Source organism: Microtus ochrogaster (assembly GCF_000317375.1).
Source record: "Microtus ochrogaster isolate Prairie Vole_2 chromosome 14 unlocalized genomic scaffold, MicOch1.0 chr14_random_2, whole genome shotgun sequence".
Lineage (NCBI taxonomy): Eukaryota > Metazoa > Chordata > Mammalia > Rodentia > Cricetidae > Microtus > Microtus ochrogaster.
The window spans coordinates 10,484,349-10,511,654 of NW_004949097.1; the positions used below are offsets into that span (position 1 = coordinate 10,484,349).

General features: G+C 42.4%; 1 protein-coding gene across 6 annotated transcripts in view; it reads right to left on the reverse strand.

Annotated features, from left to right (window-relative positions):
* The window catches only part of Sox5 (SRY-box 5), a 388,682-nt gene that overhangs the window by 224,589 nt on the left and 136,787 nt on the right, over positions 1-27,306 (reverse strand). The window contains exon 1 of one of the 6 annotated variants that reach the window (XM_026787924.1): positions 6,529-6,576. The exons of the other annotated variants lie outside the window; for them this stretch is intronic. The gene's annotated coding sequence lies outside the window, so the exon portion shown is untranslated. Of the gene's footprint in view, positions 1-6,528; positions 6,577-27,306 lie in introns of those variants that run through there. 6 annotated transcript variants of the gene reach the window in all.

Sequence of the window (27,306 nt, forward strand, 5' to 3'; positions counted from 1 at the left end):
CCACATCCACCATCATGGTTAACTCACCCCGATCTCCACCCACATCCACCATCATGGTTAACTCATGCCAATATCTCCCATCTCCACAGAGGAAACTCATTTTAACTTTTAATAAAAATGGGAGAGGAAGACCCTGTCATAAAATGATGAACATTATAAAGTGATGGACATGGTCTATTTGGAGCCAAAAATTCAATGAGGGAGCAGGAGGAAGCCAGCGTTACTAGGAGGGAAGACCAGAAAGTCCAAACAATGTGATAGAAACCCAGAAGGATATTACAAACAATGCTGATTGCTCTTCAAGCTGATGAGGGAGAGGAATTTGATCAGGGGAGGGGGAGGGAAATGGGAGGCGGTGGCGGGGAGGAGGCAGAAATCCTTAATAAATAAATAAATTTAAAAAAAAAGAAAAAAAAATAAAAGGATATAAGCATGAAAAAAAAATAAATGACAACTACTACTACAAAAAAAAAAAGAAACCCAGAAGGAAAGATGTGGGCCACTGTGCGCACATAGCAGCTACTCTATAAAATCCCCAACATTTCCTAGGAGGGATTTTCTCCCATTTCTCTCTTCCAACTATCAAACAACTATCTGGTCAGAGATAAATTAGAAAAGTTTTAGGTTTTGTATATTCTGCTTCATTTAGCGTTTTCTCTATTGTGTATCCATGATGGAATCATAAGGAAAAAGCACCATAAGATCTGCAGAATTATAGCATAAGGTATTTGAGAACCAAACATATTTAAAACAAGCGGCGTTTTCATCTCAGAGGACTATTAGTGTGTAAAGTGGGAGAGTCCAGGCAGGATCACTTTGGCACTTTGCAGCTTCCTGAGGAGGAGACCATGAAGGTCTCATTGCACCTGCGAACCCTGAGTGGTGCTTACTGCTTACAGGCTGAGATGAAATGTTGAGTTATACATGTAGACATAGACACGGACTATGCATGTATTCGGATGATGACCCACATGACCGTCCAACTGCAGATGGCATATTCATACAGTCATTCATTTACTAGACATTTAGAACATGCCGGAACCCGTCTTTCACAATCACATTTGCAGAATTGTGCAGGTGGCCAGAGGAGAACAGAAATGAAAGACAAAAAGTGTCTAAATAGAAAAATCACCTAACATACTCTACTGGTCTGCAGCCTTAGAAATAGGACAAAACGTTGTACCCTTGTAGGTAAGAACTAAAACAAATTCAGACAGAGGTTGAAGCACCACGAACCCAAAATCAGAAGACACAATACAGTACATCCATTTGCAATGCATGATTTAATGTTACCAGGCTTAGACGTAATTCCAGCAAAGGGAAAGTGTACTGCTATGTTAACTGCGATGTTCTCTGACAGCACGCAAAAAAATGTAGAATAGGAAAAAATAAGTAAAAACATAAAAACCCTTTAGGAATTTCTTTAAAAGTCATTTTCATCAAAGAAGGGACAAGATAAAGAATTAAACATGGAAAGAAATGAAAATGTAAAAAAAAAAAACCAAAATCAAGATAAATAGAAAAAAAGCAAAAGAGATTGGCATAGTTTTCACTTTATGACATCACCAGAGCCATTGATCCACTTATTGGTGAATGGAGGGGGGTTAAAATTAGGCATTTGCAACCCATCTATCCATACATTAAATTCAAAATGGAATGTTTGTTCACAACTATCATCTTTGTTTTTAATGCATTCTATATCCTAAGTGAAATGTGAACTTTATAAAAATGATAATATACATCATATATAGATTTGCCCACTCTGTCTTTTGCATGATTCACATATAGTGTATACACACACACACACGCGCGCGCGCACACACACACACACACACACACACACCGCAGACACAAAAGCTTCACATAATATTCCTTTACCCATGTATCTAACAATAACCAGTCAGGTCCCACAGCAGCACTGTGATGAGCACCCAAGACATGGCCTTGACCCCTCAGGGAACTCAGTCTCTTATAGGACAGTAAGACTGTGGCCCACAGCCAGATAATCAAATCCAACCTTTTTTCCCCAAATGCTATACCACGTCACTGGGTTGCTCTCCTGGAATCTCATCCGCTGATCCAGAATGAGAGACAATGGCCTCCTTTAAATACTCAACTAATGAAGAGTAAACAGGAGTGTGAACAGGATACTTTGGGTAAGATTTCCTATATAATTTAATCATTACCAATCAGATCAAAGATATAAAATTCTACTAGACAACAATTTCTAAGAAACTGGACAACTTCTCATCCTGCCGTAATCAGAAAGAAATTTGAGGACAGTATCAACAGGAAATTATCTAAGTGATACATATGGATAATAAATTTGGGGGATTCCTTCAACAAAGTATACTCCCTGCTTCCTTCTAACACTGAGCGGATTCCTGATGCCAGTCAGACTCCAAATGGGTTCTGGGACCTGGCGCCTCATTTCTAATGGGGGAGGGGGTTGCTAAACGGTAACATTTAAGGGCCATCAAAGTGTTCACTTTTATGTGTCTTGGTTGAGGATCAGGAACCTGAACTTTTCACCATTCATTTTGATAAATAAACACGGAATCCGAGTTTGAAGAGACGGGCAGAAAACATCCCATTCGGTCAGACTCTGGAAACTTGAAAACCTTTCAGAAGTGAGTAAGATTTGAAAGAACAGAAGCTGCTGAGTTCTTTCAAAGGTGAAGGGATGGAACAAATGCCACACTGTCATTTCGGCAATGATTAGACAACGTGAACCCAAAATATCCAGATGTCGTCCAGCGGATTTGTGTTTACGACTACATGGCATGAGGGCACATTAAGGAGAAACACAATGAGGAGTAGGGAGTGGTCCAAAGTGTCTGAAACTATTTCACAGAGGGAGGGTGAGAACACAGGGTTTTACCGGTAGATTATGATAAACTTTCCATTTGAAAGTTTTAAATGAAGGCTCATGAACTACAGAGTCCCACACTAGACACATGCATTCACGTTTGAACAGAATGCATCACCTGTGTACTGGATGTACAGATGTTATGTAAAGACAAAGGGACAAGAAATCCCCGAGATAATAAGACCACAGCTCTGGATGGTAGAAAACGAGGCAGGGTAGCTTCCAAGTCTAGTCAAAGAATGACACAGGTAACTTGGGAAATTCAAGAAATATGAACTAAAGGAAGTCCTCTTCATTCAGAAGTGTCTAGGCAAAGCCCTCTGGGAGATGGAGGGACCACAAGTTATTAACCCTGGGCATCAGCTTGTGGCAGAAAATAAACCACTCGGTCCACCCCCCTCTGAACATAACTGACATGGGTTTCCATGGGTCAGCCACACTTAAACGATTATCCCTCATTTGTTCTTAAAAGAACATTGGTCAATGTCATCGAGCAAATCACGGTCCCCACGCAATGACTGGAGGGCGACACTGTGGAGGACACTTGAGAGTGTTTAAATGCTGGGGAGGACGGCGCAGAAGAGGAGTGCTGCCCCATGGTCTGCTTCTGTCATGGCTTTTCCTGCCAGGAACAAGCTAAGAGTTATCTAGCTGACTTCTGTATACTATCGCGTAACAATAAAGACAACAACACATAGCTACATGTCACCTGGATAAATTATACGCACAAGTATTCAGGATAACTGACCTGCAGTAGTTACACAGAATTTTAATTCTACCCCTCATAATAAATGGAAGGGGGTCTTGTGGGTGAGGAAGACATCACACAATTCACCACTCTACAGGAATAAATGTTTTAAAGGGCAGAAAGAATCCTTTAAAACAGTCTAAGGACTTAAATGAATAAAAATTGAATTATCCACAATTACCAATTTAAGAAAAGATGAGTATTTTATTTCAAAGGGATGGACAAACCATGAAAGTTGAAGAGCAATTAATATGACCTAGGGATGAGAGGGCAAGCCTTTCATGCTTGGGAATGATGCAAAGCATTGATGGTTGAGTTTCACGTGGTAGAAACTCAGAGACATCTAGATTCTAGGACATCTCTGTGGAGTAGCTAATCCCCTGGGATAGGGGCTTGGACATCATAGTGAGACTCTGTCTCAAAGACCACAAACCCACAAACAAGCCATTATAAACGGCACAGGTGAATATTTCAATGTAAGATCTTTAATACAATAAACATGTAAATTTGGCTACTTCAGCTTTGTCGTAACAGACTGATCTGGATTCTGTGACCGGATCAAGCGTAGATAATGGGTTCTCCATTTAAAGTATGTGTTTTCGTGCTTATAAAAGGATTCCTCCACAGAGAAGGAGGAAGGCCCCATTGTTTTTAGGAAGCTGCTGAAGAAGAGAAATTTGGGGTAGTGACAGCGCTGGGTTCCTTAAGAAAAAGCTGTGCAAATTTCACTAACAGGGGCATTTCATAATCTAATGGGTTTTCCTACCATGCAGCCAGCCTTGGTCTATTATTACAGTCCATTTCTTTCTTTCTTTCTTTCTTTCTCTCTCTCTCTCTCTCTCTCTCTCTCTCTCTCTCTCTCTCTCTCTCTCTATTTTCTCTGCAAATTGTTCAGCTTATAACAGCATCCACAATGCCAAATCCCGAAATATGAAAAGTTCAGTGCAAATCAAGCCACAGATGACCCAAATCCAGCACATCCAGAAGGACACTTGATCTGAGTTTAACTGAAAACCTTGTTATTGTAAGAATTTCATCCCTTCTGTTGTTGGTGTTAACAACACAACCATCAGAAACCACAGCCCTGAGGGGTAAAAATAAGAAGGAAAAGTTTATCCCTCACGCTGTGGATTCTAGTTACGTGTTCCGCTCTCGGGCGGTCCCCATATCATTTCAGCATGCCTGCCTCTTACCTACAAGAAACTAACGAGGCATCTGAAGCAGCCACTCCTCCCCAGCAGCTCCAGGCTTCTAGATAGACACCGACAATTTCAGAAATTACAGACAGTGGCTTAGAGGGGACATCTGTTTGCCATATACTGTGTGATAAAGTAGAGAAGCATCAGAGAGATTACAATGGCAAGTCGCACACAGAACTGTATTTTCCGAGGTTAATGGGGCTGCGGCCCAACTCTGCGACCTTCCCTTCACTGACCCAACTTCCTATTTTCCCATCAGGAAGTAAAGACCTCTAACTGGCAACACTGTGAGATGCGATACTTAGCACGAATCTAATGCTAAGGAGCCCCTATTATACCATGATACTCAGGACAGCTGTATAATGCCTTTATTAAACCTAAATACATTAAGTTTGATTATAATCAATTTTTATAGTACCACTTTTATAATGACACTCATGGTACTTGGCTCCCAGGAAGGCTCACATAATGAGATGGCCGGGTGTATTTTTCCATTAAAGGCTTCTGTTGGAATTTCCATGGTCCTCCCCTCTCATATTTCCAGCTCACTGTTCCCTCTGTTTTTAATGTTTGCATTACAATAGTTGGCCCCATTTTAAAGATTAATTTTCTATACCACCAATTTGCTTCTCTCCTTCAGTCACTGCTTGGCATCAGAACCACCTCCGACCGGTTGCCTTGCCTCATCGTCCTTCCCATAGGTCGCTGTCTTCTCACCCTCCCAACATAGTGGGAGCTCCCAGCAGCTCCTCCCAGGAGGCTAACAGTCAGCTGAAATGAAACCTTGACGGATCAAGGCTATGACTGTACCTCAGAGTGCTAAGGCCACTCGTGGTAGAAGACCTGGACAGTCCCTAATAAGCTGTGATACTGCTGGCTGAGGTCTCAGTCAGTGTGTGTGTGGGGGGGGGGGGGGCGGCACAGATGTGTGTGTGAGAGAGTGTGTGCATATGAGTGTGTGTGTGTGTGTATTTATACATTTTGGGTATGAGGGGTAGAACCAGGAGGAGGCATCAAGAAATTTGTTTGTGTGTGTGTGTGCACATGCAAGCATGCACACGCTCACAGACACACACACATACTCACACAACCTCTACAAAATACCATTTCAGAATGCATTTGTGTGTGTGTGTCTTCGCTCTGCTTTGTGAACACACACTTGGTGAGCTGTCCCAGCCCGCATGCAGAAGCAGTATCACCACAGAAGCATCGCTGATCAGGGATGGGACTCGGGCCTCTCGGACCATCTCACCTAATTGTGGCCACATGTCATAGAGATTCCTTCACGAAGCCCTTTGTCTAAGAGGACAGGGCATTATGCAGCTCAGATATTCGAATCAAAGACTGCTGGCTTTTCCCTGAGTTTACTAGACTTGAGTGGTTAGTCTACTGGCCAGAGTCCAGTGTGCACAGCCAGAACGGTGCGGTGCCTGCTTCGCGAAGTTAAATATATAACAGGTTTGTAAACACACTATATCTTTCAGCATAACGGAGGGCTCAGCAAAACCCACCTTCTTCGTTCACAGATTCTCAAAGGAAAAAAGAGGAAAGGTAAACACGCCTTCTTCATAAACCCATGTTCATGCATCCAGTTATACACGCAATGTCTCCACACATATCATGTTCCACGGGGACGACGGAGGTTCACTTGTTTTCTAGACGCGGATTCTGTGTCCTCCCCTGAATTTACTTAAGCCGGCTCCCCCACCTACCTCCCACAGAAAGAAGGGCGGCGGGAGAGCTGAGAACTGCACCAGGCTTCCTCAGAGATCTGCTACACTGGCTCCCTTCTCCTATCTTCTTTATTTGTGTAGCTGTTAGACATTTCTGCAAAGAAGGGGAGCAGCAGCCAGGCTCGCACAACAAAAGACCTACTGTCACCGAGCCAGCCTCAGACATGGTGGAAACCGGCCCACAGGAAAAGGCCTGGCTCCAGTATTCGGCCCCGGCCGAGTACAGTCACTATATTCAGTCAAATTGGCAACAGGTCTCAGTGTTCCTGGCTTTGAGCTGTGAACAAGGGTCGGGATTGAATAACCAATTACACAACCGCTGACTGAGTTTACTCAAGGTTTGCAAACTGCAATAATAGAGCAGTATTCAGGCAACTGTTTCATCCCCGTCCAGGTGCAGTGTCACACCCCCCCCCCTCCACTGACATGTCACTTTATCACATACGTCCATCAGGAAGGTTAATACCATGTCACGCTCGACGCGTAAATGAGGGGCTCTGCCTCTCTCCGCTGGGCAATTCACACGACATCTCTCTTTTGTCTCTCCCTCTCCCTCTGTAAGTTAAACCAAGTTTCTGTCAGAGCTACAAAACAGTGTTTGAAAGAACAGTAGCTAACTGTCGATGGTTTTCCAAAACACCGCTTACACTAATCGGCTGTCTGAAGCGCCTCAGTGTACCAAGATGTGACGGTTCTGCGATTTGGCTGCTCATGGAAGCACCCAAATGTGAGGCGTTCCTGTCAACCGACCCAGGAGCGTGCCTTCTGCCTTTGCCAAAGTGAGTGTCTCCATTTAAGCTCAGGGGACCTGTGCTTTCCCAGTATGCTTCACCACTTGTCTCCAGACGAACTACAGAAACGGGATGTCAAGAGCTATTCCTAGATATCTACACCGGACGTTAACGACTGGGTAGTTCCACGCCAATGAGCCGAAGGGCAGACATGAGGAGATGAAGAACTACCAATGGCTGGGAGAGAGTTAGCAGGTTTTGATATCTTGGTCGTTCTTTTAAATCCTAACCCATGCAGATCTTGTAGAGGTAATCTAACATTCTTCACTGAGGTTATTTATCATTAAAATGATTAATGCAAATTCTTAAGTCTTACAGTGAAACTACAAAATACAGATGAAGGAAACTCAAGAAGACAAGGTGAATGGAAAGTTACTTTATGTTCATGAAAGGGAAGATTAATATTGTTAAGGTGTCTAAGATACTGAGAAAATGTATGGACTCATTGCAATCCCCAATTAAAAGAAACACTCACTAGCGTACTTTATACAAATAGGAAGGATAATCCCCAAGTTCAAATAGAACTGAAAATAAAACAAAGCAGTTCTGAAAAATGACCAGGAATCATTGTTGTTACCAAGTTAAAATTACATTATAAGTCTATGATTATCAACTTGCTATACGCAAAATACATAGAAAACGAAACAAAATATAAAATCCTCAAAATCAAGTCTACATAGTCAGCTAAGATCCCACAACCAAAAGGCCACGATGGACAAAGGTGATAGCGCGAATGGATGGTGGTGCAGAGACTTTTTTTTTTTTGTACCCAAGGTCTGCAATTAGATTTTTATCCTATAAGAAACACAAAAATCGACACAAAAGTATAAGAATCTAAACACAACACGCTCCTTGGAACTGATCTTGGGAGTCATTTTCCTCAAAGTCACCCCCAAATCTCAAAAAATTGGAAATGAGCAGGATTACAGAAAACAAAATGTTCTGTGGCAGCATAGGAGACAATCGATAAAAATAAACAAAACATAAATAAATAAGGGAACTGACAAGTTGGGAAGCCTACCTATAAACCAAACCTTACACCCAAGGTTTTATAAAGAACTAATGCGATTAATAACATGAAACATAAAACCAGATCAAGAAGTGGGCAAAGGTCAGGGCCGGAGAGAGGGCCCTGGATGTAAGAGCACTGGCTGTTCTTGGGAAGACCCGAGTTCTGATCCCAGCTCCCCTACGGTGACTCACAAATGCCTATAACTATTCATCCTTTCTCCTCAACCTTCCCACTTTTCTGACCTACAAAGGCACTAAGGGTTCACATGGTACATGGACATATGTATAAGCAGGCAAACATGCCTACACGTAAAAAAAAATAAACAAATCTTTAAAAGCAGACGTGGCCAAGGTATTTCTCTGTCTCTGACATACAGACAAAGTCTAGGAGCACGGAAAGTTGTGCAACTCTTCCTGGCATCCCAGAAATGCAAACCCATGAGGAGATTCTAACTCAAGCTTGTGAGTGTAGTCATTCCCCAAATGTAAGGCATCCCAGGGATTCGCAACGGTGTGTGTAAGATTCTGCTGGGCACTATAGGACAACAAAGTTCCGAGCCTTCATTATGGAAAACAATATGGAGATCTGAAAAGGAATTAAAAATAGACCCACCATGTGGACCAGTGATACCTTCTTGTGGGTGCATACCCACGGGAAATAAGTCATGACTTTAAATACATCCATACTCCACCTTCTTTACAGCAACCATCATAGAACAGTCAAGATGGGAGGCAACCTAGTTCCCCATCATATACAAAGGGGAAGGGGTGATGGGGGTGCAAGCTCATATGTGTGTTCATGCATGTGTTAGTGATAAAACACCATGGTCAAAAGTAAACATGTGTTTGTCCGTGTGTTAGTGACTTCCAGAGCCGTGATAAAACACCATGGTCAGAAGCAAACATGTGTTTGTGCATGTGTTAGTGACTTTTCCGGAGCTGTGATGAAGTACCACAGTCCGAAGCAAGTTTAGGAAGAAACAGTTTAACTGGGCTTAAGTTTCTAGAGCAAGAGTCAACAACAGCGAGGGCATGGCAGCAGGCGATTGGAGCAGGACCCGAGAGATCACATCTTCAACCCCGCGTAGAAAGCAGAGACTGTGATGTAAGTGTGGCTCCGAGCTCTCAGATTCAGCTCCCAGTGATAAATTTCCTCCAGCAAGGTCTTATTTCCTGCAGTTTCCTTAATCTCTACTAAGACGGCCAGCCACTAGAGTCCTCCTGCTCAGTTACCTGAGCCTATGAGGGGCGCTTCTCACTCAAACCAGGCCAGTGTGTAAATGCTGAATCATTCCTCTTTACAGCCAAGGAGACCTTACCATTTGCTACTGCATGGGTGGGCCTGGACGGTATCAAAGCAAGAAAAAAAAAAGATTCCAGACAGAGAGTCAAACACCGTGGGTCGTCTCTCACACATGGATGCTAAAAGAAGGTTGGCATGATGACAACAATGGAGGGAGGATGCTACAGTGCAGGAAAAAAGGTCAGACAGGAGCAGCGCAGGCTATTACCACACAGAACAATATCGCGATGAACCCCTTTATTTTGTTAGTAAAAACAATTTTAAAAACAGAGTAATTTAACAATCAAATAGACCCCAAAGAGCAGTTCAGACAGTGAGTGAGAGTGTGAACTTTGTCCAGTACATTTATGGTGGCAAAATTTTTATGCGTTGTCATGGCCTGGATTGTAGTAACTTTTCATTTTTTGAGCCCTTACTACGTTTATTGCTTGCAATACTAAAGTAGCAGAATGATTATTCTGATAAATATATCTAACGTTATATCTGCAACTCACAAGTTTATATGAGTAGTGGAAATTCTGAATTCATCTATGTTTCCTTAACATCCATTTAGTTTGAGATGAAGGTTTCAAGAATAAAATCTTTTTTATTCACCTAAAAAATAAACCCTCTTTTCTGATTTCCTGACATATATCTGTGAGTGCTCATATGTGGTTCACTCATCCAACGGTGGTACAAAAGGCAAAATAGGATCTCTTCCAAAGAGCACAACTTCTAATTCTGTTTAGCCGCTTGTTCTTACCCAACGTCCACTAGAGACTTTGTCAATCTCTTTAAAAGGATAAAAAAATGAGCTGAGTTTTGAGTGATCAGAGGGTTTGGGGACATCAATATATTGGAAGAATGTGGGGGTAGCATTAATATAAGTGGCATAAAAGTCAACATTAAACCTAAAATGTACCCTGAGACACTAAAGAGTTAAGAAGAACAGTGGAAATGCTGTGGGCAGGTGGTTGACTGATATGGGCGATGCCTTGCAGAGAAAAGAACCCGGCAGTCACTCACCTCACCTCGGAGTTGTGGAGCTGGGGAGTGATGGGAGGCCTTGAGGGAGGTCTTTCACCAGGGGTGCAGTTAGCTGCTGTTGAGTGAAGCAATGCTTTCAGGGTGTCCCACTGCTCGTGAGACCTTCTGTCACCTCTGTCACTGCGTCACCATGGTCACGGTGGACTTCCACAGCCACTCTGAGCACAAGTGTGAGGGTGGCATTTCCTGACTTCCTCTGGTTTTTACAACAGTGACTCATGTAGCCATTTGTGGGTTTAAAATATGTGGGTTTTGAAGCAGATTGGAGCCTCCACTTGGGCCATATCACTGGCAAAATGGCAGGAAAATTGTCAGTAACTAGGGAAAGTAATGGGATAACAGAAATGGTCACTTTGTACATTTATCAAGATTTTTTAAAATTATGTGCTGTTTGCTTCTTCCTGTGGGTCTGTGCATGTGTGAGTGTGGGTGCCACAGAAGCCAGGAGAGAACATCAGGTCTAGAGCTGCACATTGAGGCCACTGTGAGCCACCCAACGTGGGTACTGGAAGTGAAACCCATGTCCTCTCTGTAAGAGCAGTCCATGTGTTTAACGACTGAGCCACCTTTCCAGCCCCCACTGTTAACAGTTTAATGATAGTTACTATAGAATTAGCCCATGGGAGAAGCTTCCACCAGGTTTTGGAATATGACAGACTAACATGTACAAATAACGTCTCTAATGTTTTAACTGTCCACCAAAATTCTAACTTCCAAAAGGCTCCCACAGGACAGAATATTGAAGTTATTCTAAACAGATACCTGAAGCACAAACACTGAAGTCCTGACAGACTGTTAAGGCTTTGTCTTCCAAGCAAGCAGCCTTGGAGAGTAAGGAGACGAAGGTGGAAGACAGAGTCCATGCTGACACTTTCTCAAGCAACAGGGCTCTGCACCCAGCCTATCACGAACTTCTCCGAGTCATGTTCTATAAAGCCAAAATGAAGCTCTGGAGTGTTGCTCTGGCTAGTCAGGGAAATGGGGAGTATGATTTAAGCACAAATAGCCAATTAACTACTCAGGGGAATTTTGGGGTATCCTCTTGTAAGATGCATCTGTAATCTGAATTCATGATTGTTAAAGGGGTGTTTTAACAGGGAGGCTCTGTGAACATGGGAAGAATTTAAAGACTCGCCCTCTCTGTGTATATGCAAACAATATTGTGCTTCCCAGAAAAGAAATACTAACAGCATGTTTGCAGGGACAAACTCTCGGAAGCAAGATTGTCACCTTGCATCAGTTAAATGACTGCTCTCTTAGCAAGAACGTGTATTAGAATCCACTTCAGAAACTGTTTTCTTTTGCTTACTTTGAATATAACAATATTAATACTAGTAATACTTATTATTTATTTATGGACCAAGTAGGACTATATAATTGATAGAAAGGTTTTATTCTGTCTCAGAACAACTCTATGAGATATGTACTATTGCTGCAATTATCAATTTAAGAGGAAAAGGAGGCATAGAAAGCTTGCTCCAGTTTTCAGAGCCACATCTATGGAGTTTCTCAGACTGTTCCCTTAACCAGCATCCACATTCTCTGACAATGAATGTGTCGCTCATCACAGAAAAAGCAAACATATCCCTACCATCCCAGCTCTTTTGAGTGAGCTACTTCTGAGATTTCCAGGATTCTGATTATTTGACTTTAGAATGAAACTCAACCCTTTTTCGAGGCCCAGAGCTTCATGGGTAAATTGTCCATGGGTATATTTCTCCAAGCTCATCTTGGACTATTTTTTCCATCATACACTGGTCAGTGTGGCCATTTTCACGCTCCACTGGGTTGCTGCCTCAGCATCCCTTCTTTGTGCTCCCCAAATACTCTCTTCTGCAAACCCCATGTTTGGTTTCCCTTCTTAACTCATATCCCTCCTTTTAAGAAAAGCCCTACAGCGACACAATACAAGCATGCCAGCCCTTCCCTTCCTTCCGCCTAATTCTACCCAACTTCCTTAAGTCTATGGATCTTTTTAGTCATGATGTCATTTGCTCTTTTTGGGCATTAAAGTATAGGCTGCAGGAGCTTGTATGTGTTCTGTCTGCTACACGCTTTCACTTCCTAGGCTGACTTGAGCCTCTCCTGCATTGCGTGGGCCGACGCATGTTCTACCACACTTGGTGACTCACTTTGCTCTAAGGTGACTCAGATGTCATCCGTGGTGATGAAAAGACCTCCACAATTAGAGGATGGGAGGTGATAAATAATTTTGCCCACATTTCTTAATTATGTCCATGGATGCCAGGCATCAAAGGAACAATGTCTTAATCAGTATGGGCACTCTGGTTACATCTAATTGATTGTACTCTGAGACAAAGCTATGAGAATACCGTAAGATACAGGGAACAGGGACAGAAGTCACATTCTTCCTTCAGTCTCTCAAACAACTCTCAGTCCACATTTTCCTAATTTCCACATTTTGAATTAATTCCAGCTCTTTATGGATGCAACAATCCTCAAAAGGTTATAATAGAATATCAATAATCAAAACATGCGATTATCACCAAATCTGTAAACACATGCACATACAACTGTATCATTTCTTCCTATACTTATCAAACTTACATCTACCTATATGCAATTTTGAATTATTTAAGAGATTAGCAATTAACTTATTTGCTTAAGTTAAACAAAAAAAACCTTTTCATTCTTTTGCAGTGGAATCACATTACGCAATTGTTTCGCTCTATAAATTCAGCTATGATCATCTGAAAATAACATTAAAACAAAAGGGGGAACTCCTAATTTGACATGGGCCGATGATTCTGTTTGTCCATGTGGACGGTTCCTGATGGCTCAGTTGATCATGATACAAGATGTGGGACAACTTCTCCTCTGGCCTCAAGTCCTGTAAGCCCCACACAGACAAGCCTCTCCTTGTTGTAGGGAGTGAGTTTCATGTTGAAAAGCACAAACTTTTCACACACCGACAAACACAATCAACAAAATCAACAACCTCACATATAGAAGATAGTACCATGTGGGATGTGTTAAAGAACAGACCAAATGACAATGACCTACGTAGTAAGGAGGCTGCTTGTTCATTTCCTGGCTGCTCAGCAGCTCAGACCTGAAATAATCACACAGAAGCTATATTATTTAACTCACTGCTTGGCCCATTAGCTCTAACTTCTTATTGGCTAACTCTTACATCTTAATTTAACCCATCTTCATTAATCTGTGCATCACCATGAGGTCGTGGCCCTACCAGCAAAGTTTCAGCACGTCTGTCTCCAGTGGTGGCTCCATGGCTTCTCTCTGACTTCACCTCCTTTTTCCCAGCATTCAGTTTTGTTTTCCCGCCTAGCTCTGTTCTATCCTAACAGGCCAAGTCAATTCCTTTATTAACCAATGGTATTCACAGCATACAGAAGGGAATTCCACATCAGACCTATGCTCCTCTTTGTGGCTTGTGCCTAAGGATTTTGTCAGTGTAACCCTGACCATCTCAGAGAGTATAGAATCGAAGCTTGGTTCACAAGTCACTCCGTGTATTCAATGCTATCTTATGTGCACATCTGCTTTGATGTGCGCATCTAAAGAAGAATTTATTTCAGTATGGGTTCTCCCACTTCCTAAACAAGTTTTGGACAGAAAGTGAGGCCATTAACACCAGAGGACAAAGAAAAAACTAACAAACAAAAAGCCCCACAAGTCTTAGTTAGGTTCCCAATTGTAAAACTGAGACGTGCGTGCGTGTGAACAGAGACAGGAGGTAGAAAGGGAAGAATTGGTGAAAGCCAGATGAAGACCAAGGCCGGGCAAAGAAAGAAAGAAAGAAAGAAAGAAAGAAAGAAAGAAAGAAAGAAAGAAAGAAAGAAAGAAAGAAAGAAAGAAAGAAAGAAGGAGAAAAAAAGAAAGAGAAAAAGAAAGAAAAAAGGAAGGAAGGAAGGAAGGAAGGAAGGAAGGAAGGAAGGAAGGAAGGAAAGAAGGAAGGAAGAGAGAGAGAAAGTTCCTAAAGAAGGAGCATGTGTGTAGGGCTTGAAACAGGCAGCGAACGTCAGGAAACCTATTCGGAAGGCTCAGGCTATGGGGCCTGGAAGAAGCCTAACAACCATAGAGAGGAAGCAACATGGTTCTCTGTGGAAGGTATCGCCAGAGTGCTGAGACCCAGTCCTTTACAGAGCGGGGACCCAGAACACAAAATGGCTCTCTGTGGAAGGTACTGCCAGACTGCTGAGACCTTGTCCTTTACAGAGTGGAGACCCAGAACACAACACAAGCAAACCAAGTCTTCAGAAGGAAACTTGCTCTTGCCCTACCCACGCCTCTTCATTCTCCTTCAAACAGTCCATTAAATTTAGATTCTCTCTTCTGAAAGGCGGTGTTAAAAACAAAAACATCTTTTTTCCTAAAGCCAGTGATAGGAGCTAAGATTTTTGCTCGAACTCTCCTGCCATTTGGTGTGAACGTTAGCTATAAATCTCTGGTCACACTTTCTTGGTTGTAGATTGTAAGATTCCTCTGCTAGAAATGATCTTTCCCCGCACTTTAAAATAAAGAAGGCTGCACAGATGGGTCGAAAATAATCTAACCTTGGGATCCTGCTGGACTCCTCTGCCTGTCACTGTTCGATCAAGCCCTCATTGAGTCTGCTAAGGTTATTCCTGTCTTATTGAACTTGTCTATGAAAATGGGTGGCTCACCCTCGGACTTTGGAACTTGATTCTGATGGGTGCTAGGTGACAAAAAGCTATTAAATATATTTGCTATATTTTGTTAGGCTAGCCTATGCTGGCTATGGCTTTCTATATGTGATAGAAAAGGTTGGCAGCAAAAGTTGTGAGCCTGAACTGACCCTATGCAGTGGGCAAGAGGTAAACATCATATCCCCAAAGTTGGGGGTAAAAAAGAGAGAGAGAAAGAATAAATGGGCACACATCTTAACTGAGAACTCTCCAGTTCCAAGGAACACATCCTTACGGTGTAAGTGAGATAGACCAGAAACAGGTGTCTCCTCTGCACCCACTGAGCAGAGAGGCAAGCGAGAAGTCTCCAATCCAAATGGCCCAAAGAGACCACACTCTACCTCAGTAAATCCAACCACTGCAATAAAGCAAGAACAACAAAACCACCTCGTTATCTTGCTGAGTGAAATGGCTCTCAGTTGATAGGTAGTGTATATGACCTCACCGCACCCAATAGCAGCCACTTCCTAGGGTAAACTTTCCAGAACGGCTTCCAGTGATAAATGCTTATGCATCTAAATATGCAATAGTGATATCCATAAATTCTCACATCAAAACAGCAGTACTGCCACGCCATAGGAGACGCACAAGGACTCTTTTGAGAGATATGGATTCTTTGCTCTCTGCTATGACCACACTGGCCATAAAAGCTGAAGAACAATTGCTGCAAAAGGCACCGAGCTCAGAGCTAACACATCTGAGTCCAGTAAATCAGCTGACTCCGCTCTGCCTAACTGGAGTAACGCAGACAGACGCTTCTCAGATTCACAAGGCTCTTCTGTGGGATGTGCCAGCAAGCACATTCAAATGGCCAAACACATTTTTAAAAAGTACGAAGACACATATTTAAAAATGATCTTGCTTAGTGTGAGCATTTTAAATTAAAGCCATGCGCTAGTAAGAGGATAGTAGCGATTTGAGCATGCATGCCTGTAAGAGAATCATACCTCGCGGCAAGCTGTTTCCAGCCCTTATCATGAAGCTAAATTCTCCTAGTTTGAACTAATGTATCACAAGGAAACAATGCGAGCCTGCATTTTAGTGCATGAGGCCTGATTATTTCAACATTCTGTGTAACGTGATTGATCTCTGGCAAAGCTTTTGTAAACTAACTCCAGTGTTCGCTATTTCACAAACATGTAGTCTAAAGCACTGGACTTACACATATGTATGTAGACAGATGTACACACATAGTTACAGTAATTGACAGTGTGTCTGTCTTAGTTTGGGTTTCTATCGCTGTGATAAGACACCGTGGCCAAAAGCAACTTCCTGTTTGTAGTCCTTCACCGGGAAGAGCCAAGGTAAGAATTCAAGGCCAGAACCAGAAGGCAGGAACTGAATCAAAGGTCATGGAGACACACTGCTTACTGGCTTGCTCCGCAAGGCTGCTTCCTCAGTTTGCTTTTGCCTACCCAAGGGTGGCACCACCCACAGTGGGCTGGGTTTTCCACATGCACCAGCAATCAAGAAAGTGCCCCATATAGGCTTGCTCATAGATCAGCCTGGGGAAAACTATTTCTCAGTTGAGTTGCCTGTTTTTTTTTTTTTTTTGAAGACTCTGGCTTGTGTCAAATCGATAAAAAAACTAACCAACATAATTAAAAGAAGTGATGTTTAATTTAGAAACTAAACTGGGTGTGTACTCATCTGTGAGAATGCACTTTTATGCATGTGTAAGGGTGTGCATGTGCGTGTGAGTATGTGTGCACATTTGTGTAGGTGTTGTGACACCACAAATCAATGACAGTAGCAAATAACAAGGAACTAGAGAAAAGGAGCAGGCTACAGGGTGGCCTTTCAAATGAGCTACCACTTCCTCTACCGAAGATTAAAAGATAGACACACCACAGTTTGAATTTCTTAACGATTATTGTCCAGAAATTCAAATTTTACTATAAAATGAAAGAATGGGAAATAGTTTCAGGCAGGTAAACACTTTCTGGAACTTTCCCGAAGACCTGAGTTCAGATCCCAAGAACCCACGTGAAAAGTCAGCTGTGGCGGCTGCGCTGAGAGCTGGGGAAGGGGAGCAGCTCCTGAGCTCGCTCGCCAGCTTGTCTAACTGGCTAGTCAGCTCCACGTTCAGAGAGGAAAATTGTCTCAAGCAGTGAGGGCTTGGGCCAGCAAGATGGCTCCCTGGGTGAAAATGTTTGCCATGGTGACCGAGGACCCGAGATTGACTCCTGGAGACCCATGTGATGGGTGGAGAGAATGAGTGCAGCTGTCCTACTGACCTCCTCGTTCATGCTAAGGCACGAAAGCCACACACGAGGACACCTGTGATTTATCCACATTGTACATGTTCACATAATACACCACACACACACACACACGTCTAGTGTTGCAGGAGAGGATGCTTAGGTGTGGTAAGGTTGGGGCTGAGAGGCTGAGCACCAGTGACTCAGCAGCAGGTTGGGGGCCACCCTGAACTGAGAAGATCCTGCTGCGTGATGGTGAAGGCACAGCGCCTCTCAGCCTCTGTCAGAACTCAGTTCAGGAGGCTCATGCCCACCTTTGCTGTGATGGCCAATATGGAGAGGAAAGTTGACCCCAGTGTTTCCTGACCTTTTCCAGAGAGCCACATGTCCTGTGAGATGAGAATAACAGCAGCCATACTCGGAAAAGGCACCAGGCGTCACCGGTCACATTCCATACTGAGGAAACAGAGGCCGTCACTTCCCCCTGTCTTTTCTGTCTGTGAGAGAAACATGGGCTACAAACTCACTCTGGATTTCTTTTTTCCAGTTTTAATCTCATGTGTTTGCTCTGGCCCACTAACCACCAGGCTAAATACCTTATCTCCTTGAACCGATGTGTTGTGACACCACAAATCAATGACAGTAGCAAATAACAAGGAACTAGAGAAAAGGAGCAGGCTACAGGGTGGCCTTTCAAATGAGCTACCACTTCCTCTACCGAAGATTAAAAGATAGACACACCACAGTTTGAATTTCTTAACGATTATTGTCCAGAAATTCAAATTTTACTATAAAATGAAAGAATGGGAAATAGTTTCAGGTAGACTTCTAAAACTGAAGGGCTCATAAGACAAAAATTGAAATGTAAAAACATTTGAATAAAGACTTTCCCCCTTTTTTTTTCTCCTTCCTTTCTTTCTCTCCCCCATCTTCTCTTCCCCTCCTCACCTCTTCCTCCCTCCTTCATGTCCTGGCTGGGACTTTCCCTGTCCATGCAAACACCATTGCTCTCTTCGGAAAGAATGGCATTTTCTTTTCTGTAAGATCAACACAGGATCGAGGAGATTTTGGGAAAGAGAAGGAAATTAAAGGCCAAGTCCAGAAACTACTGATTACTTGGGCAAAGTAAGAGTGAGTCGTGGCCATTGTTCAGCGGAGGACAGGAACTCATAAAGGCGAAAGAGACCCGTGGACATTCATGTTACACTGTGCTCAGGGATTGGACAGCCCATCCAAATCCAGCGGACTGTGTGTGGACTGGCCACACACACCTGTGTGACTTGGAGACACACAGCACAGGTCAAGCGCCAGCTTCATTCTGGTCCATTTGCACTTTGGAGGAAACTGTCCAGATCTCCTTTCAGCTTCCGAGCCAGGACAAAAGGATGCAGTATTAAAGAACGGAGCTAAAAGCTGACCACGTAGACATCTGTTCTCGACCATTTAGGTCACCGTTCTCCCACCAAAGCCTTGCAGCTTGTGTTCTTCTCAAGAGGGTAAAATGATGTAGTGTTTTCTCCGAGCCATGACTCAGACTCTATTAGGGTGATTATAATCAGCCCGAGAGTCAAATGGCCAAAAGCAAACTCAGAGAGGTGGAGAGGTAGAATGGCTTCGGTGTCTCAAGAACATCCCTAAAAAGCCAGTGACAAAGTCCTATGCATCTGTGTATTTAGAGGTTGGTGAATATTATGGGATATTACATGAATGGTCAGACAGAAAAGAGACAAAAATAGTACTTATCAATACAACTGTTCATTTTTCTAACATTTAGCAAATACAGAGAACCTCCCAAGTGCCAGACACCTATGTGTAGATTCTGCCATGGGATTCAGGCATGAGCAACTCAGGCACTCCTGGCTACTTTTGTGGCATTTGTAACCAAGAGGATCGCCAAAGGGAAGAGGAACTAAAGGCTGGTGCCACTGCTTCTGTGCTGTTTGAAAAACCGCAACATCAGAACTTAATAGCGGAACAATTTCTATCTCAATCTTTAAGATAAAGACAAAGTATATTTAGTGCATCTGTAAGATTCTGCGCAGGAAAAAGAGCAGGTGGGGAGGCATCTGGTTCTTGTCCAATTCTCCTACCAGTCATGTAGTGGGCATGTCTGAAAACCCATATTTCACAAACCTGTCGCTGGCAAGAGGATTTTTGTGGTTAATTGTAGACGTACGAGTGTTTCTGTGACTTGTTGGTCAATACCTTAGATCTCTATACAAACAGGAACGAAATAGTACGGGATCGTGGGGGAAAGATACGCGGCTGCAGGAACGCACAGGCTTCTTTACGTTGCTGTAGATGGCTCTGCTTGATTGACGTGGACGCTCCCCATTCTGACTTACAGAATGGAGACATTTGGGCAGGCCCAGAACTCATGTTTTACTGTTTAAAAGTGGCCTTCGGAAGTTGTAAATCAAAATCTATTGCCTTAAATACCTAAGTTTTCCATTTCTCTCAGTTTGTTGTTGGGGGGTTGGAATACACGCTGAACTGGTGCCATTCTGTTTCAGACAGACACAGCAACATTTGGAAAAAGATAAGAAGCGTTTGGGTGTTACAAAATTAAATAAAGGTATTTTAATGAAAAGTCTAGATTATTACAAATATTTATGGAATTTTGATGTTTATTTTTAAAGGTTATGTTTTTTATCTAAAAGCATGCTTTGCTATGAGAAAAATGGAAGAACAAAATAAAGACTGAATGATTTTGTGTTTAGTTTAGTGCTGGTCAGTTCTAAACTTTAACAAGACAATCTCACGGATAAATCATCTATCTACATAATAATGCTAGAGGTCTCCAAGAATTCCCCAAAGTATTCCTAAAACGTGGAAGTATTTTAGAACAGGAACTCACACACTCATGTGCATGCCCCCCACACCCATGTATGCACACATGTGCACACGCACATACACACACGTACACAATGCACACACGTACACACATGCACACGCACGTACACACATGCACACACGTACACACATGCACACACAAGTACACACAAGCACACACATGCACACACAAGTACACACACGCACACACATGCACACACACACAAGTACACACATGGACACACAAGTACACACATGGACACACATGCACACATAAGTACACACATGCACACGTGCACACTGAGTACAAATGCCTTGGGATTCCTCTTCTGTGGAGAAAATATGTCCCCAAGGCTTTGCTAAGTCCACCCACACCTACTGTTTCCAAATTTAAGCAATGATAGAATTATTACTAAACTCTACGTGGCATGGTTAAGACCTTTCCACACAATACTTTGTTGAAGTTTCCTTTTCTTTTGAAGATCAGAATTACAAAGAGGAAAAGGAAACAGTGAGGTTTTTTCAGTGTGTGTGTGTGTGTGTGTGTGTAGGTGCTCACAGATGCCAGAAGAAGGCATGAGATAGAAACAGTTGTGAGCTGCTTGAACACAAGCAGTAAGCATTCTTAATTGCTAAGACACCTCTCCATTCCTGAGAAAAAAATTTAAATTTTTGAAAATCAAAATTTAAAATATTTATTTTTCTAGTCACTAACTTGGTGTTTTTCTTTTTGAAAACCATCATAGTTTTCCCGGGGCTTACCCCAATCATCTCCCAAAGACAATGACACTGCAGGATAATGAGTTACAAGTTTTATGAAACCATTGGTAGGGCTGGAAAGATGGCTCAGTGGTTAACTGCATGGCTGCTCTTCCAAAGGACCAGAGTTTAGTCCTAACACCCATACAGTGACTCACAACCACCTGGGGATCGGATGTCCTCTTCTGGACTCTGGGGACACCAAGCAAGCATGTAGTGAACAGACGTGCACATTATATTGGTCACTAAATCAATCACTGGCTTATGTCACACCATGCAGTATTTCTATAGTTTCAGAAAGACATCCTATACATCAATACGCTGAAAAAAAAAAAACCAAAAGGTTTCTCTGCTCTAGGTAAAAGGTTCTAGAACCTGAATTTGAGCACTTATACGAAGCTACTTGAATTCCTAAAATGAGTTGTTTAAAACATACACATTTTTCTTCTCAAGAATAATAATCACTGTTTGAATATTGATCATCTAGGAAGGAATTTTATAAAGCCTGAGAATCTGATGTTGTAAGTAGCACATGGCGCTTGTTTAGCATGTTCTAGTACAATGCTCTAGTACAGCAGCTTTTCAGACGACAGACACTAAAAGTCCCCAGTGCTTTTCTAGGGAACCTTCTCAGGTAGGAACATAGCAATGATACCAAAACATGAAAAAAAGATCTATGAGTAAAATATATTTTAGACTAAGTAAATTTTAGTCTCTGGAGCCTTATTAATACTTATTACAACGATTTTCAAATGATTTACCATCAGATCAGAATGGGAAGAACCAAATAGCTAATAAAATTAGGAAATAAAATATAAAGGATGCAGATGATTTGCCTTCATAGGTCTTTAACCTATTTTTAATGAGTTCAGTAAGTTCTGCCTTTTAATAGTGAAATGAGGGGCTCACTGTAATCACAGCTTGCTAAGGAGCACCATAACCCCAAATGTAGTTTCTATGGGGTAGTCGAGAGACCCTGGAGAATCTTCTCCTCTTGCACGCTTTCCAGTTATGTGGACTTGGGGAAATTACATAGCTTCTTTTAGCATTGGGTACTATTGTGGGGGGACAAAAACCACATAGTCACATAATTCACAAAACGTCCAAGCTTTAATTTGTGAAATTATTTGAGCTGGTGAGGTGGCTCAGTAGACAAAGAAACTTGCTGCTATGGCTGGTGAAGTTGAGTTCAGTCCCTGGACGCACAAAATAGGACAGAACAAACACCAGCAAACCATCCTCTGACCTCACGTGACTACTGTGTTACATGTGTACCTACTCCAAATAAATAATAAATCTAATATAGTAAAAAATTGAAAGCCTCAAATATTCCTTAAGATGAAACATATGAAGATTATCTCAGTAGAAGCAATTGATAAAAATACCAATTATAGTATATAAAAGTAAAAGTTTTAAAAAGTAAATAGCTTCATGGCTAGGAGGAAGATATTTGAAATGTGTACTACTTCATTTATTTCTGTGTGAAAAGGCAGTTTTAAGAAATATCAGTGTAGTTCTAGCTCGCTTTTTAAAAAAGCAATTCCGTGACTGTTTACAGACAAACACTGCAAACTCACTAATTGCACAATAAACAAAACTTTGCTGCTTACATTAAGTACAAGACAAAATCAGCACGGAAGTGTGAAAGTGTTACTTCAACTAATTCTAGCCCCAGGGAAGGAAGAAGTTTCTACGAACTGAAAGTTTTCTGTGTCAGGTATCTTCCTTTTGCTTTAACTAGACTGGATGATGCAGCCCCGGGCTGGATTGGTGCAGTGAAGTCACCTGATCTTCTAGGAATGTTCACTCAGTCTCTTCCTACAAGCTCCCAAGGGGTACAGCTTAATTTATGCATCTGTACCCCTAAGACGATGCTCAGTAGATATTTAAGTCACAGCGTAGAGAATTAACACTTTCAGCGATGCGTGAGACCCTGAGGCTGAAGGGTAGTCCTAAAAACCCTTTGCTGTGCCAGATGCCAGACTCCCAGCTGTTGGGGAAACTAAGGTGGTCCTGGTGAAAACTGAGACAGGGACCCAGAGGGATGGCTGGGAAGAACATGAAGACTGAGGGAAATCCAGGGATCTAACCGGGGTGCACCTGCCTGGTCAGCTTGGCCTTGATCATTATTCAGAGTGTTCTGGACTTTATTTCTGTCATGTAGCCAGGAGAAAAGATTGTAATGCGTGTTTGGATGTGTGTGCGTGTGTGTGTGTGTGTGTGTGTGTGTGTGTGTGTGTGTGTGTGTGTATGTAATGGTCTGAATGGGAATGGCCTTAATAAGCTCGTTTATTTGAATGTTTGGTCACCAGGGAATGGAGCTCTTTGACATGCTTATAAGGAAGAGGAGGTGTGACCTTGCGGGAAGAGGTGCATCACTGAGGTTTCAGAAGCTCTATCCAAGCCCGGCATGGCTCCCTCTGTCCCTCCCCCCTGCCTCCACCCACCTTTGGCTCTGCCTACAGATAAGAATGTCACTATTAGCTATGTTCCAGTGCCTGCACACACGCTGTCATGTTCCTGACCATGAGGCCATGGACTAAACCTCTGAAACTGTAAAGAAATCCAAAATTCAATGCTGTCTTTCACAATATTGCCTTGGTCATGATGTCAGCTCACCACAATAGGCCAGTGACTAAGACAATGCCTCTGTGTGTGTGTGTGTGTATGTGTGTGCGCGCACGCCCATCTGCAAGCACAGAGGCCAGATGCGCCCAGCTCTATCACTTTTTACCTTCTCCCTTTGAGATAAGGTGCTGTGTTGAGCCTGGAGACCTGGAGTAAGCGTGGTGGTCAGAATGTCCCTGCCATCCTCCTGTCTCCACTGGCAACAGGGCTCAGGTTCCAGGCATTCCAAGGCCACACCTGAGCTCAGGCCCTCACACCTGTGCGTCAAGTGCTGACCCAGTGAGCCAGTTTGCCAGCCTCTCAACTTTCTCTTATTTTCTCATTGTGTTTGTATCCCGAAGAGGTAGAACAGAGGGGGGGGGGATGCAAAGATCCAGCACTTAGTAAATACTTATTAAGTCAATACCAAAAATTCCATCTATCAGTTCAACAGACTAAAGAAACGACTTTGCAGGTTTTTAATGAGAGAAACCTAACTTACAGTATGTTCAGTTTCTTGAAAATATTAGGCAAGCAGAGGTGTGGACACACAGTGCTTGTAGGCACTGGGGTTAAGAAGCTTTTCATCTATAAGAGGAAAAAGCTTTCTGATATCAGTAATGCTTGAATGGAGAGCAATGTGAGCCCAAAGACTTGCTCATCCTAAAATGACACTATAAAATATCATCAGGGGTCACTTTGAACATGACACACATGAGAAACTGGTATTGGAAAATAACACACTATTGCTATTTTGCTAAGCAAGATCAGGTTAAAAACCTGTGTTCTCTGAATCCTTGACCCAGCAGCTTTGGGTGGGGCTTGTGCTAAAAAGTATATGGAAGTCTTCCTTTTCCACATTCATGGCTAAAGGAGAGTTGCATGTTTGCTTTGATGCATGGCTTGCAGGCCTGATGAACACACTCATCTGAAATAAAGCTATATCAATTTAATTATAATCATAATCACACTCCTCACAAGGAATTTCCATTGCTAACTTGGGAACCGTAAGTCCTTGTTAACAGAGCACAGCACAGTGACACACAGCCCAATTGTAGAAATAACCGAGTCTGCCTGCTGTCATCCGATCTATCAATGACATTTCCTCTTCCAGTAGCTGTGGGACGTAGCCTAGAAGCACTGTGGATGCTTTGAGAAGAGTTAAGTCAGTTACGGATCAGAACAATGTAGCCTATTACAGCTCAACTTCAGAGTGGGGTGGGTGGGCAAGGGAACGAGGAGGCGCTTATATGCCAGCCTGAGTCCACAGGATGGACTGACAGAGTCATAACCAGAGGCTGCGCACAGGGGGAGGGGACTTCGCTGTCTATCTGTTTTGTGCATCTGAAGTCCCTATAGCTGTGACCTAAGGCATAACAAAAACCAAGGTGGAATGATTGTTAGGGGAAAAAGGATAGGAAAACAGAAAGGAAACAAAGAATGGAAGATAGAAGAAGATGTAAAAAGCATACATACTAAAACACGGAAATACAGCTGGGTGATTGTGGCTCGCGTCTTTGATCCCAGCACTAGGGAGGCAGAGGCAGGTGGATCTCTTTAAGTTGAAGGCCAGCCTGGTCTACAGAGCAAGTTCCAGGACAGCCAGGGCTACACAGAAAAACTCTGTTTCAAAAAAACAAACAAAAAAAAAAACACCAAAAAATAACAGAAAAAAAAAACAAGGCAAACCAAACCAAACCATAAACATATAGAAGAGGTGAGATTGAAACAGAAGCTAGCTGTGTGGAAGAAATTAATAACACATCTAATTGAGGGTCTCATACACTTTCTGTGATCTCTGTCATCCAGAACTATTACTTTAGCTGCTTCTGGTTACGTCAATTCTAACAGATGAAAATACATTGTCTTTAGGGGTTAAAAAAGCTTTTGTGGCACACACACACGAGTGGAAATTGTCTCCTGAGTCCTCACTAATGGGAGGGAACACTGGAGTTGATTTAGTGAACTATATCCTGATAATAGCATATTTTTATGAATTTTTCTTTGTAAATTCTTCAATGCAGACTGATGATATCATGCTAAAGCACTGTTTGGTAAAAACAATTGTGTCTCTGCCTAAGAATGGAGCGTGATGAATTCCTGCCTCTATCCTCAGAGGAAACTGAGGGGCGGCTCCTCAGAATGCCTAGGTGCGCGATAGTTAGGCACGAATGTTCTATTTTTTCTGCTGAGCTTTTTGTAAAAATGGCACAACAGGCTTGGATTCAAATTGACAAGTACCTAGAAAGTGAAGGCTATATGTTGTTAATCAGATGAGCAGATAATTCCTTATTATAAGTTAAAACAATTCGATGAATATTGATTACAAACTGTAGCAAGTACCATTCAATAGTAATAAAGAAAGATGCTAAGTTTAAAGAGAAACACTGTATTATTCTCTTTGGGGTTTGTTACAGCTAAAGAGGCCATAAATATAAAAAGTCTAGCAACATTTTATATATATATATATATATATATATATATATATATATATATACACATATATGTGTACATAATTATTTATAAACTATATGTATAGGCCTGTGTGAATCTTTTATTCAGATGGAAACAATGCCGCATTTAAGTGGAAAAAATCTCTCCCAGCCCTAAAACAGAAGCCATGCATCTCCATGACAGACCAACAGAAATGTTAGAAGAAAGAAGAAACTGGCCAAGGATCCTCAGCTTTTGTGACGTCTGGTATATGTAAGAGAGGAGAAGAGGGAGAAGGGATGTGAAGGGGGAGAAGGAGGAGAAACGGCAGAAAAAGAAGGCACAGGCACGTATTTCCCCCACAATATTTAGGAGGCAGGCGGGCTCCTCCACTCTTTGCTCTCACATTGGCCTTTGGAGTGAGAGGCTGGAAACCTCTTCTCTAGTAAAGAGGATGCGCAGGAAGGGCGCCATCTCTCTCGGTGGTTTACATTCTGTCTATCATCAGCCTGTTTAAAGGCGAATTCAGGATTTCTTAAATTAAAACATCATGTGCATAGATCAGGAGCAATGACTCATGGCTTAGACGCCAATGTGAGACAGTTTGAAGCTGTTCCTAGGCCACATGCTATCAATCAGAAGCAGCCCAGAATATAGGAGCGAGTCAGTACGTAGCTCACTACTACCCGGAAAGCTTCCAGCCAGCACACGAGCCGTGCGCTAGCTTTTCCTAGCGTATCTGCAAGAGATGTGGTAGATGTATTTCAAACAGACTGCCTAAGCCTTAACTTCAAAAATATATTCTGCTAACTGTAGGCAAGTTTTCTATTTGTGGTACGTGCAGAAGTCAGCTCTTCGCTGAAGCTTTGCATGCTGTTAATGTTTGTCTTCAATCTTTCAGGAGACTTGATCTTCTTTTATTGCACATAATACATCTTTAAAGCTTGTGCTATTTTATCAGCAGCAATTACTGTCAATCTCTCCATGTTCTAATTTCATAAGCTTAATCATAACTGTGTAGAAAAGGAAAACAGAGAAGGAGAGGGATGAGCGGTAAATGTGCTTTCGGGCCCCCTTTGGGGTCTTGGAACTTGTCCTCCATG